Source organism: Monopterus albus, unplaced genomic scaffold (assembly GCF_001952655.1).
Source record: "Monopterus albus unplaced genomic scaffold, M_albus_1.0 scaffold143.1, whole genome shotgun sequence".
NCBI classification, from domain to species: Eukaryota; Metazoa; Chordata; class Actinopteri; order Synbranchiformes; family Synbranchidae; genus Monopterus; species Monopterus albus.
In genome coordinates, this window is record NW_018128023.1 from 874,855 (window position 1) to 887,600 (window position 12,746).

The 12,746-nt window shown below is 39.7% G+C and overlaps 1 protein-coding gene across 3 annotated transcripts in view; it reads right to left on the reverse strand.

Moving 5' to 3' along the window:
- kcnh8 (potassium voltage-gated channel, subfamily H (eag-related), member 8) overlaps positions 1–12,746 on the reverse strand; it is a 51,792-nt gene that overhangs the window by 38,631 nt on the left and 415 nt on the right. The gene's annotated exons all lie outside the window — the stretch shown is intronic.

Sequence of the window (12,746 nt, forward strand, 5' to 3'; positions counted from 1 at the left end):
ACATGATCAACAGTATCAAAAGCCTTAGAGAGGTCAATAAATAAAGCTACACAATGTTTTTTACAATCCAATGCCTGTAACTATTTTTTCTAGGATTTTCGCTAAAACACACAGTTTAGAAATTGGCCTATAATTATTAACTTCCGACGGATCACCTTCCTTTAAAAGGGGAAGAACAAAAGCTGATTTCCAAATCAATGGAATTTCGTTACTACTAAGACTTAAGTTAAAAACATAAGACAGTGGTTCAGCTATATAGTCTGCAGCCAATTTTAAGAAAAAAGGATCCGGTCCATCAGGCCAAGCTGCTTTTCTAGTATCCAAATTACTTAATGCACTATGAACCTCAGAAATAGGCACAGAATAATAATAAGAGCAACACAAAGCACTTCCGCCTAGCAACGGATTTCAACATGTTGTCACCGTCATTAGTACACATACGATATTTAAAGGACTGCCCACTAGTTATAGAACAGTTCCTCATAACAAATGCACACATTAAACGAATTAAATCCCTACTTACAGTATAATGGTGCCCCAAAATCAGTTCACAGTAATCCAGCACTGCAGCCCAACCAGGAGGAAATGGGTCACAAGTACAAAACCATGCACTAAAATAATCCAAAGGCAAGCTAAGTACCACATCACATGAATCATCACCGTTTTGAACAAAAATTCCAGGGAACCAAATCAGTCATAATGTTATGGCTGATCAGATGATCAGGTAGGTTTTCAGACATTCATATAATTACACAAACTAAATGAGTCATGCACACATAAAGCCACACACTTGTGTACACAAACACATAAAGCAGCATGAGCCTGTTTATAATCACCGCTTGAGACATCCTGCAAAGCGACTTGTTTCAATTCATTTCATGACAAAAATCAATTTTCTGCATCAATAATTTCTTTTCCCACCGACCTTGATGTTTAATTGTTTTATGTTTTATGTCAGGCTTTGTTGGAGGAAACCACCTTAGATTTGAGCTGGGAATAACAGAAGAGAACAAACCCCTTGTATGTGTCCCTCAATAGAAACGAGAAACGTGTTCCATTCTATAATACAATTCTGTGATCAACAGTTGTCTTGTAAACAGTTTAGCCAGATTATCCACCTGTTTATTTGAAGATTAAAATCTGAAGCACACCTGTAATGAATGTAAATGAGTTCAAATGAGTTCAGCTTCTCAGGGAGGTTGTTTAAAACTTGCCTGGTTCACTCATGTTTCTTATCACAAAATAAAAAATCAAAACACTCAGAGAATGTCTCGTCAGCAGTTATACTAATGCACAGCCCAGACAGATGGTCAGAGAGCCTCAGCATTGGGACTGGCTGTCAGACGTGAGGGCCCTCAGGCTTGGGGTAAGCAAGAGAGAGACAGACAGGACTGCTGGTCTTTCACAGGGACTTGGAGCAAAGTCCTGCATCCTCTCTGGTCTCAGGTCCCAGAGCATGAGGGGATAGTGTTGACAGACACCTAATGTTCACACAGAAAAACACACTGTACTGTGTTTAACAGGGGATTTACTTAGGTTAAAAAGAAATGAAAGATATAGTGTATACTGTATGGTTTGAGAGAATAATGTGTTTACTGGTTACAAATGCTGAAATGATTTCATGGTCACACTGTATTGGTCCTGTACACACTGTGTAAACAATCAAGAAAAGAAGAATTTGAAAGATTATCAGCATGATAATTGCTTACTTTAAAGACCCCAAAACCTGCTTTCTCTGTTCAGGCTTGGTTATTTAAATTAGAGCATTTGGCATATTCATTTTTGTATGCTTTTCTCACTGGTTTGAAGTGCGTAGGGCTTGACTGGGTGTGCGTGGGTGAATGTCATGTTTTCTGTTACACCAAATATTTAGCAATATCAAAATATAATGCTTTTTGACTGATGCTGATTTTGTTGCCAGTTCTCTGTCAATTAAATCTGATCAGACTACACCCACACAGTCCTTATGGAAGAAATTTGCTCAATTTTTGAAAGGTAAACTCTTAATAAAAACTGATTCTGGTGAATTAATGCAAAATAAATATATAATAGCAGCATTTACTTGGTAGAAATTGCTGTTTAAAACATTTTAAGTTGATTTAACATATTTTGAAATACAATTATTTTATTTTATTCAATTTTGGTAGAGAATATCTAACTCCAGTATACTGAGTAGATTCTAAATGCATGAAGAAAACCAAAGATAAAAAATAATGAGTTTCACTCATTAAAAAACCCATTGGTTTAATACCTTTCACACCATACAAACAGCAAACAAACCTGTTAGGTCCTCTGCCACAGTATTTCTTCCAGTTTCTTCACAAAGCAAGATCTGTTTATTATAGATAGCAAGCCGTTATTTACCTCAACGCTTTTTAGCAGTCATATTTTATTTTACTGTCCATCATGGTCAAACACTTCTCCTGTGTGTAGTCTTTTTGCTCAGCCTTTGTCAGTGAAGCACCAACTGGGAGAATTTCCACTTGCCAGCATTTACTATAGATGCAGCCTGTTAGACACAGTCAGGCAATCAAAACGAATTGAGTAAAATAACTCCAATGTAGCACAGCTATGTTTAGTCAGAACTAAGTTAAAAAATATTTAAAACGTCACTGTAGAGTAACCCAGCAAAAAAAGCCTTAGTCTGGAAAGGGTTTCAAGAAACCAAAGGTTCTCTGTAGAGATGAAAGAACATTCAGCAGCACTTCATCTATCAAGCCTTTATGGTAGAGTGGCTAGATAGAAGCTTCTTTCAATACAATTTTAGATAACTATGCACTCTGTGTGGTGAACACCAGGCACTGATCATTACCTGGCTAATACAACCCTACGATGAAGCATAGTGGTGGCAGCACCATGCTATGGGGCTGCTTCTCAGTGGCAGGGACTGGAAGACTGGGCAGAATTTAGGGGAAGAAGAATGCAGCCCAATACACCCAGGTCTTTGAGGGAAAGCTTCAAAGTGCACACAACCTGAGTTGGTGAAGGGTGATGGTTCACCTTTCAGCATGACAATGACCTGAAGCACACAGATAAGACATCACTGGGGTGTCTTCAGGACAAGTCGGTGGCTGTCCTTGAGTGGCCAAACTAAGGCCCAGACTTAAATCACATAGAGCACTTGTGGAGAGAGCTGAAGATGGCAGTTCACAAACACTTCCAATCCAATCTGACAGAGCCTGAGAGGCTCTGTCAGGAAGAACAGGATAAACTGCTCAAACCCAGGTGTAGAGAGTTTGTAGAGACCTACCATACCAAAAATATTTGAAAACACGTGTTTACTTTTTCACTGCTGGTTTTTGAGAATTAAATCTAAAGCATAATGAACTTTACAAAAAAGGGGGTCTGGGTACTGTAATAAGACACTGTAAGCCACTGTAATCATTTCCCACATAGAATTTCAGCCAAACACAATCACAGAACCATTCTCTTAATCTTTATTCTAGTGTTTTTTTATTTGTACCAAATTCCTTCATTTTTCCTTTTCAGTACCTTTTGTCTACCCCTCTCAACTACTGTCCTACTTTCACTGGCTGGCTTCTTTTGTAATGCACCAGCATTACACCCCCTTCTCCCCCTTCTTGCACCCTATAATTTTCCTACCTTTGCTCCCTTTCTTCATTCTTCCCCAGATCCCCTATTTTCTCTGCATTACTCCCATCATCCTTTCTCTAACTGGCCTTCCCTGCCTCCTCCATCAACCTTGGCTCCCACCTTCCCTCCCAGCTGTTCTTTATGTCCCTCCTACCGTTTTGGATCTCTCCACCTAATTACTCTTCACCTCCTCTCCATCCTTGGAATTCTTCCAGTCTATATTTCTTTTTCCCAATCCATCTATTTCCTTCATCATCTTCTCACTACCTCTATGAAAGCATCATCTGTCTGCTTTTTCTCTCTTCCCTCTGCACCTTGATCATTTGTTAAAGTAAAGGCTGAATCACGTCATCATAAAAGAGTCTGTTTTAGATCTCATCTCACTGTTTTCCTTCCTCCTTACTTCCCATTTTTCTCATTCTTTAGTTCCCTATTGTTTTTTTTTTTCCTTGATCTTTTCGCTCCTGTCTCAACCTCTTTGTCACCTGCTGTTTCTCTACTGTATATATTCCCTATTGTTTTTTTTCCTTGATCTTTCCGCTCCTGTCTCAACCTCTTTGTCACCTGCTGTTTCTCTACTGTATATCTCCATTCTGAATTTTCTCTGGCTAATTCCACTGGTGTAGCATTACATTGTTCATATAAATAGTAGTGAAACAGAGGAGGCTAGCCCCGTGGTACAGCTCGCAGCTCTGCTCCCTAAAGCAGGCATCACGAAAAATGGAAAGGAGGTGGCGGTCCACTAAGTCAGAAGAGTTTTTCATAGCCTGGAAAGATAGTTTAATAACATATAAGAAAGCCCTTCATAGTGCCAGAACTGCATTTTATTCATCACTGATTGAGGAAAATAAGAACAACCCCAGGTTTCTTTTCAGCACTGTAGCCAGGCTGACTAAGAGCCACAGTGCTGTTGAGCTTAACATTCCCTTAGATCTCGGCAGCAATGACTTCATGAGCTTCTTTACAAATAAAATCACAACTATTAGAGAAAAAATTGGTCGGACCACTCCCACAGCTCTCGCAGATGTGCCATCTACTACAATGGCTTTAGAAACATCTGTAAGACCTCATTTATACTTGGACTACTTCTCCCCTATAGATCTCTCTGAGTTGACCTCAACAATTGCTTCATCTAAATCATCAACATGTCTCCTGGACCCCATCCCGACCAGGCTGCTCAAAGACGTCTTTCCCCTAATCAACACATCCATACTAGATCTGATTAACCTCTCTCTATTAACAGGTTATGTTCCACAGTCTTTTAAAGTTACAGTAATTAAACCTCTACTCTTGACCCAGGTGTCCTAGCTAATTATAAACCAATATCCAATCTCCCATTTATTTCCAAAATCCTTGAAAAAAGCTGTTGCAAAGCAGTTATGTGACCACTTGCACAAGAATGATTTGTTTGAGGATTTTCAGTCAGGATTTAGAGTCCATCATAGTACAGAAACCGCATTGGTGAAAGTCACCAATGATCTTCTCCTAGCCTCGGACAAAGGACTTGTCTCCATACTTGTCCTCTTAGATCTCAGTGCTGCTTTTGACACCATTGATCACAGCATCTTACTACAGAGACTTGAACATGTTATTGGGATTAAAGGAACTGCACTAAGTTGGTTCAAAGCTTATTTATCAGAAAGATCTCAATTTGTTCATGTTAATGATGAATGTTCCACACAAACTGAAGTTAGTCACGACGTTCCACAGGGCTCTGTGTTAGGTCCAATACTCTTCACTTTATAAATGCTCCCTTTAGGCAATATTATCAGGAAGCACAACATAAATTTCCATTGCTATGCAGATGATACTCAGTTATATTTATCTATGAAGCCAAATGAATCAGGTCAGCTGGTCAAACTTCAAGCATGTCTTAAAGACATAAAGGCCTGGATGACCTGCAACTTCTTACTTCTAAACTCTGACAAAACTGAAGTTATTGTGCTTGGGCCTGAAAACCTTAGAAATCTGCTGTCTAATCATATAGTTACTTTAATTGACATAGCTCTTTCCTCCAGTACTACTGTGAGGAACCTTGGAGTCATCTTTGATCAGAATATGTCCTTTAAATCACAAATAAACCAAGTCTCTAGATCTGCCTTCTTTCACCTGCGCAATATTGCAAAAATCAGGAGCATCCTGTCTCAAAGTGATGCTGAAAAACTGGTCCATGCATTTGTTACTTCCAGGCTGGACTACTGTAACTCTTTACTATCAGGATGTCCCAATAATTCCCTAAAAAGCCTCCAGTTAATCCAAAATGCTGCAGCCAGAGTACTGACAGGAACTAGCAAGAGAGATCATATCTCTCCCATATTAGCTTCTCTCCACTGGCTCCCTGTAAAATTCAGAATAGAATTTAAAATCCCCAAGAGCCGGGGTCTGTCGGAGGTTTCTTCCGTTAAAGGGAGTTTTTCCTCCCCACTGTCGCCAAGTGCTTGCTCAAGGGGGATTTGTTGGGTTTTCCCTATGTAATAATATTGATAACAGTAAGGTCTAGACCTTACTTTGTAAAGTGTCCTGAGATGACTTTTGTTGTGATTTGGCGCTATACAAATAAAATTTGATTTGATTTGATATCCCCGCATGCTTACATGACAGCTGCTGATAAAACTCCACTGGGACACAAGAGATATAGAAAAAGAGAAGAAGGGGAGAGGAGGAGGAAATAAGGCAGGGAGAGACTGATTGGAAGAAGAGAGAGGTGGTTATGAGGTCTTCTTATGCAATAAAAGTCAACATCAGTGCCTGGAAATTATTGGTGAATGAATGATTTGTAAAGCACATGTGAACTATTAATAAAACATATTTGAGCTCTATTTTCCTGAACTAGGGCACAGAAGAAAATGCAAGGCTAAGCTCCAGGGGAAAGCATACACTGGCACAGCCAGGCACAACCAGGTTGCAACATAGAAGAAAGGCTGAATACATTAGGACTGAATTGTGAGCAGCTTTAGTAATGGCCAATCGAACTAGCTCCTGAAATTCTTGTTAAAGTGCCCCTGGAAACTGGACTTTGATTGATGTCACTGACATCATGACATACAGTATGATATTCAGCAATGAGAGGTTGTTTTCTTGCATCTTCTTCTCCTCCTTATTATGTTCTCTATTCCTAAACTGTGATGAGAAAAATTCCTGTCAGTGCTGCAGTAACCAGATGGGTCAGAGTGCAGTCTTAAGTGCACCATCAGGGACATTCCTTCAGTAAATATTCTTAAACAAATAGTGGTAGTAGGGAAGAGGAGTGTGTGTTCATGGTGTACACACAACTGGTTTGTCCAAGACTTGTGGTTTTAAACAGTCTCACAAATGCTCCTTATGCACATTCACTAGCTCCTTGACAGCCCCATGTCACCACCCAGAGCAACCCCTGAGCTATTTAAGGCACAACTCATATGAGGGGTGAGCATCATGAGAAAGCAATGGAGAAAGAGAGACAGAAGAGAGAAAGAGAAGAGAGAGGTGGAGGCAGGAACCAACAGAGAGACCCAGCAGGGATAGAAAGAGATGGATGGCAAAGCAATTGAGTAAGTGAACGATGGGGGGATGTGGACAGGTAAGGGGAAAAGAAAGGAAGGCTGAGCTATATACTGAGCCAGACAGATGAGGGTGTGAAAGGGGCCCAGTGTAAGAGGTTGGTGTGAGAAGTTGAAACAAAATGAGATGGACCTGTGAGAGGTGGAAAGATGAAAGATGTGGATGGAGTGTGGTAAAAATTGGCTGAGAAGTGGGGGAGATGGATGGAAAAACCTCCTCACCTCTGACAAAATTCATACAGGCCTCTAAGAAACGGCTATAGTGCAGTCACATATCTACAAAAAAAGTCAGTGTTGCCATAGTAACCACTGACACACACCATGGCAACCAAGGTTACAACAATCCAGTTTGTCAGCAATGGAGATTGAATCTAGTCAGCACACTGAGATGTATTAAAACTCATGTACAAATCACAGGTTGTGTATCAATTATGTGTATTTTGCTTTGAAGTCAAAGTATACAGACATCTAAAAACTTGCACACACATACAGTATGTATATGCACACACTCGCAGTGCTATGCCAACAATAGTAAACCTCTCGCACTTCATAAGTGAAAGTGAGAAAGTCATTAGACAAATCTACAGCCTTAATCACTTCTGTGGCTCTTTATACGGTCCCTCCGGGCTCTCGCCAGCTGAAACATTACACTACTCATTACATTCCTGGAGTTTGACAGAACACCTCTCTGCTTTTCTTTCTCTATTCCTCTCAGTCTATATTTTTTTCATCCTTCATTGTCAACCTCCCTCTCTCATTCCTCAACATTTCTGTCATAGCTTTTCTCACAAAAACCAAATGTCATAAAGAGTGAAGCTTGCGGGGTCGGGCTATTGTGTCACAGCAATGAACCTTTTCTAAAGTTTTCTGGGATGGACAAATGCCTCTTACTGTAAGTCTGCAACTGCTGGTGGTTTATGATGCTGTTAACAGCAGAGAAAGAAATACGATGAATGCAATTCACAATGTGTTTGAATGTCAGTACTAAGGTGCGGATGTTGAGGGGTTACTGTTCTCAAACGTCTCATTTAAGAACATTAAACGTACATGACTGGATGCATGTAAAACAAAACAAAACAAAAAACTGTTTTTGGCATGTAGTGAGATTCAGCTTGTAAATTTTGTTTTGGCTGTTACTACTGTTATTTTATGATTATTTTCACTGGACTATTACTATATTTACAATCCTGACAAATCAGGGTTGAACTTGCATTTTGAGTAAGTATATTTAAGTATTAGCTGTCATAATTAAGTATTCTCACGTAATTGTTTTCTCTATAAAATAACTGAAAATAAAAAAAAAACAACCAACAACTCAAAGTGATGTCTTCAAATTTTCTTTTTGTCTGCACAGCACTCCAAAAATATATTTATTTGATAATATTTAAGGTGATGAGAGTGACAGTACAGTTACAGACAGTTAAAATGAGCTGAAACTCTTTACAAACTCTGAAGCTAGTTCATTGCTACAAGAGAGCCCTTTGTCATTTGATACTTGACTGTGTTAACTGTTAATCGTGACTCAAACAAACAAATAAAGGTTTAATTTACATTGTAGGTATGATGAACCAAACTAGTGAAGGTCTATTTACTGACTTAGTCCAGACTTTGCTGGTGAATACCTTTTTCTTGATCATTTGGACAGTGCACTGGAGATGTTGATTGGGACAGGAGTTTCTCTACTTATGTAATTTAAAGGCAGGGGCATCCATATGAATGGGGAGGCTCCTATACAGAAGTCACACAAGTTTGTAAGAACAGTATTCACCCCCTACAAGTGCAGAATTGATCTAGTGCCCTTACTGCAAAGACAATGTTTGCCTGGAAAGTCTGTCCTCTTAATTATAATCCTTGTTGAAGCTAGTAGCACTGGGTTGCTAATTCAGAATGACAATCTACATTTTGCACACTTAGCCAGTGCCTATAGCTATATTGAACTTACAGTGATTGAGTAGGTAAATGTTCATGATTTTTCCTTTAACAGGACATGCAACTAATGATGCTGAAGGAAACAACCTACTTTTGATTAACATAAGTGAAAACATGTTGTCTTAAGGCACACAAATGTTCTCTAAGTTTATACAGTGAAACAGCAGGCAGGTATTTTCAGTTAAAAAAGACTCCAAATCCACAGCTTGCTACCAGCCCATAAACACACAGCAGACAGGCAAGGTTAGTGACTTGCTGGAGAAGCATAAATTGCCAGATATCCTCAAGAGAACCTGATTGCAGACAAGATGGTGGACTGCTGACCTTGGCAGGAGGTTGGTGATATTAGCCAGATGTTGTTCACTCCAGCAGTTTTATGGTTAAATTTACTGTTGGGATTAGGGTTAGGATTAGGTGTTAGGATTAATGATAACCCTTACACTAACTCTCTTCTGGAAAAGGTGTTTAACCTGCACCTGAGGTTGAGAGTGCACAATCCACCATCTTGTCTGCAGCCAGGTCCCTTTTGATATTTTTGTTAGCTTTGTTGTTGTTTTTTACTTTCTGCCCTGTGTGAAGCACTTTGATACTTCAGTTTTGGAAATAAAAAAGCACTTGTAGCTAGCTAGTAGCTAGCTGATTATACTAATTAGCTCAGCAGTCACTGCTTGCCTTGCAAGTAGTTACAATGTTACCAAACTTACAGCACCACTTGCTTCACTCAGATGCAGCACAGCACAGCACTATTTTTCTGTTTTGTTTTCACCCAGAAATAAAACAGTCTCAATATTAATTGGGCTTTGGAGAAAATGAGAATAGCAGTGTCAATCCACTGCCAGTACAGTTAGTGCTGTAGTGTTCCTCCACACCCTGCAGCACTACAGTCAATGATGATTGATTACTCCCTCACAGTCTCATAACTGCACTCATTACTTCTTTCACAGTCACTCCCCAGCTGAAGACAGCTTCAGAGCTGCCTTTTCAAAAGTTAGCGTATTCATATAATTTCAGTCTATTAAGCATCTATTAAGGGAAATTAAGGTCTTGGCACTGTATTACATATGTAATGGTGAGACTGAGCCATAGTGACAGCTACAGTACTGTATAACCTCTCCCCTCTCCAAGACAGCAGGATCTGCTAGTGAGGACTTCTTTAGTTGTGCGCAGTGCTCTGAAGAGTTTTTAAACATTCACCTGGCACAATGTGGGAGCCCACTGTCAGTTTTTAACAAGTTAATTAGATGTGCTACATTTAAAAAAAAAGTAAATCAGGGGAGAGCAGACTTCTGTTTTAATGCCTCTGTGTTCAAAGGCAGCTACACACTTACACACACAAAAAGTTTTGTGATGCAATACAGCAATGGGCAGAAAATGCTGCACACTTTCCCTTGTCTTCCTGTATCCTTCCTCCACTGTGTCATCTTTTCTCTTTACAAACATACAAATTGTCTCTCTTTCTTTCTCACTCTATATATATATATCATTCACATACACACTTAAACAATACCGCTGCCGCCCTGTACTGACTCAACATACAGCTGTTCCAAGTCTTAGCGTCAGTGAATGTGGCAGTAATTACCTGCCTGGTGGAGGTGGAACTAGTGTATGCTGGGATCCAGAAAATAGCAATCTAAAAGAATAGTGCAGGATGAGGAGCACACACTGGGAGACTTCACACAGCCTTTTGCTACAAGTGTACCACCAAACCATCTACTTAATTTTGTAGAAAGACAGCCTGGTACAGTCTCTGCCTCCCCAAAGAAGGTCATAATTGGTTCAGAAAAAGTCAAGTCAGCAAGTATTCCGCAGTGGTGATGAGGCTGCAGTTAATAACTTAAGTTCAGAGATATTAACTGACAGTTTTCTATACAGTAAAATGAATATACTTTAGTGACATGACTCTTGCTGCAGGTTGGAAACTTCTGCTATAGTTTACTGTTAGCTGGGTGACAAGGTGTGATTCTAATGAGCAGCACAGTGATGGACAGGTGGTATGATTAGTCACCTGGATGATGCACTGTTTAATGATGACACAAGGTGTCACAGCGCTCTCACACAGTCTTCACAGTGCAGTGTTACAGATAGATTGTGTTATTTTTGTTATGCTACAACCAAACAGGGACACAGTGAACCCAACACAGGGATCAGAGGTGTTTGTGTGTGTCAAAAATTTGGTTCAAAATAAACAACACCTTGACTCAGGAATAACTATGTATGTTTTCTTTCTCATTCTCCAAGGAATTAGTAAGTAATTGAAAAGTTGCTACTGATTCCAAACAAGGAAAAATTATATAAAGTCTTAAACATTTACATTTTCCTTCATCTGAGCTCATTAAAACGAGCAGGCAAGCTTTCAGTGTCTTTGCCCAGCTGTTAATGGACCTGAAAGTTTCCAGTTATTAACTGCCTCTGTAACCACTACGTTATGCTTGGGTTACCTGAATTTATTTAAATAAGCCTGGGTCTGAACATGGAGGAAAGGATCTGTTTTTGTGAACACATACTTAGGTAAGTCATTTTACTGGTAAATGTGTAAAAGCTTTGCTCTAAGTACAAACAATCATTCTACAATAATACTTGCCTCCTTTAACTTTATTCTAGTTATCATATACTGTTTTCAGGTCCAACATCCCCATCCAGGCTATGGATGATGCCAAAGGAGCTCATGTAGAAGGAAACCTGGCACTTCCCTTATATTTGCTCCTGGCCAGGCCATCAGACCCAATTTGTCCCTTCAAGCTCTGCTGCCTCCAGTCTGCCCAATTTTGCAGTTCAAGTTCAACGTTAATTTCCTATACCTCGCCAGCTCAAGGACAGAAGTTTATTCTCTAGGCCTTGACAAACCATTTGTACTAGGTACAGTACCAATCCAATTCCCATGAGTTAAAAGAAAGCTCCTGCCCAGGCAGCAAAACATTTGGTGCTACTCAACATAAAGCCCACCTTCACTCATACACTGGTGTTCAACCTGCACCTATAGGCAAAGAAATAAGGGTGAATGTCAGTGGTTATTACTGTGTCTTTGAACAATGCAGGAAATGTAGAGCAGGCCGTGAGAAGGGTCAAATGATGGGTTTGAGATTAGTTCAGCCACTATTGTTATTGTTACTATTAAGTCATGGATAAGCAATTTTAAGAGTAGTTGTTTGATACTGGTTCAGACTGAACAAAAGAGTAAAAGTGTATTTTAAAAAGGTGTAATGAAAGAAAATGCTGGCAGATACTGAGACATCACTTCTGATACACAAGTGCTGTTGTTCCTTTTTTGGCAAAATAAGCAATACACAGACCTAATCTCTTACAATGTATATGTGATTCAACAAAGCAAATTACTGCAAAAGACATGTATACCTGTCACACAAACAATAAGGAGAGCCAGACACTTAGAAGCCTAAAGATCTGAGACTTGGAGCAAATGATGTTCAACAATATTAGAAAAGAAACAGAATATGTTCGTTCTGAAACAGTGACCACTAGCATAAGCAGCATGAGTTCAGACAAAAGTTATCTTTAGAAATGACTGCGTGTGCCTCCCGCCGGGTGTCCGTGGTTCTGAAGTTTCAGCACCGCGGACAGCGACAGTCTAGCGGAGCTCTCCTCCCCTGTCTGGTCTTGAGACGTGATACAATTTTCAGTTACCTTGAAGTTACAGTCTGTCTCAGCAAAAAAAAAAAAGATTGGCTT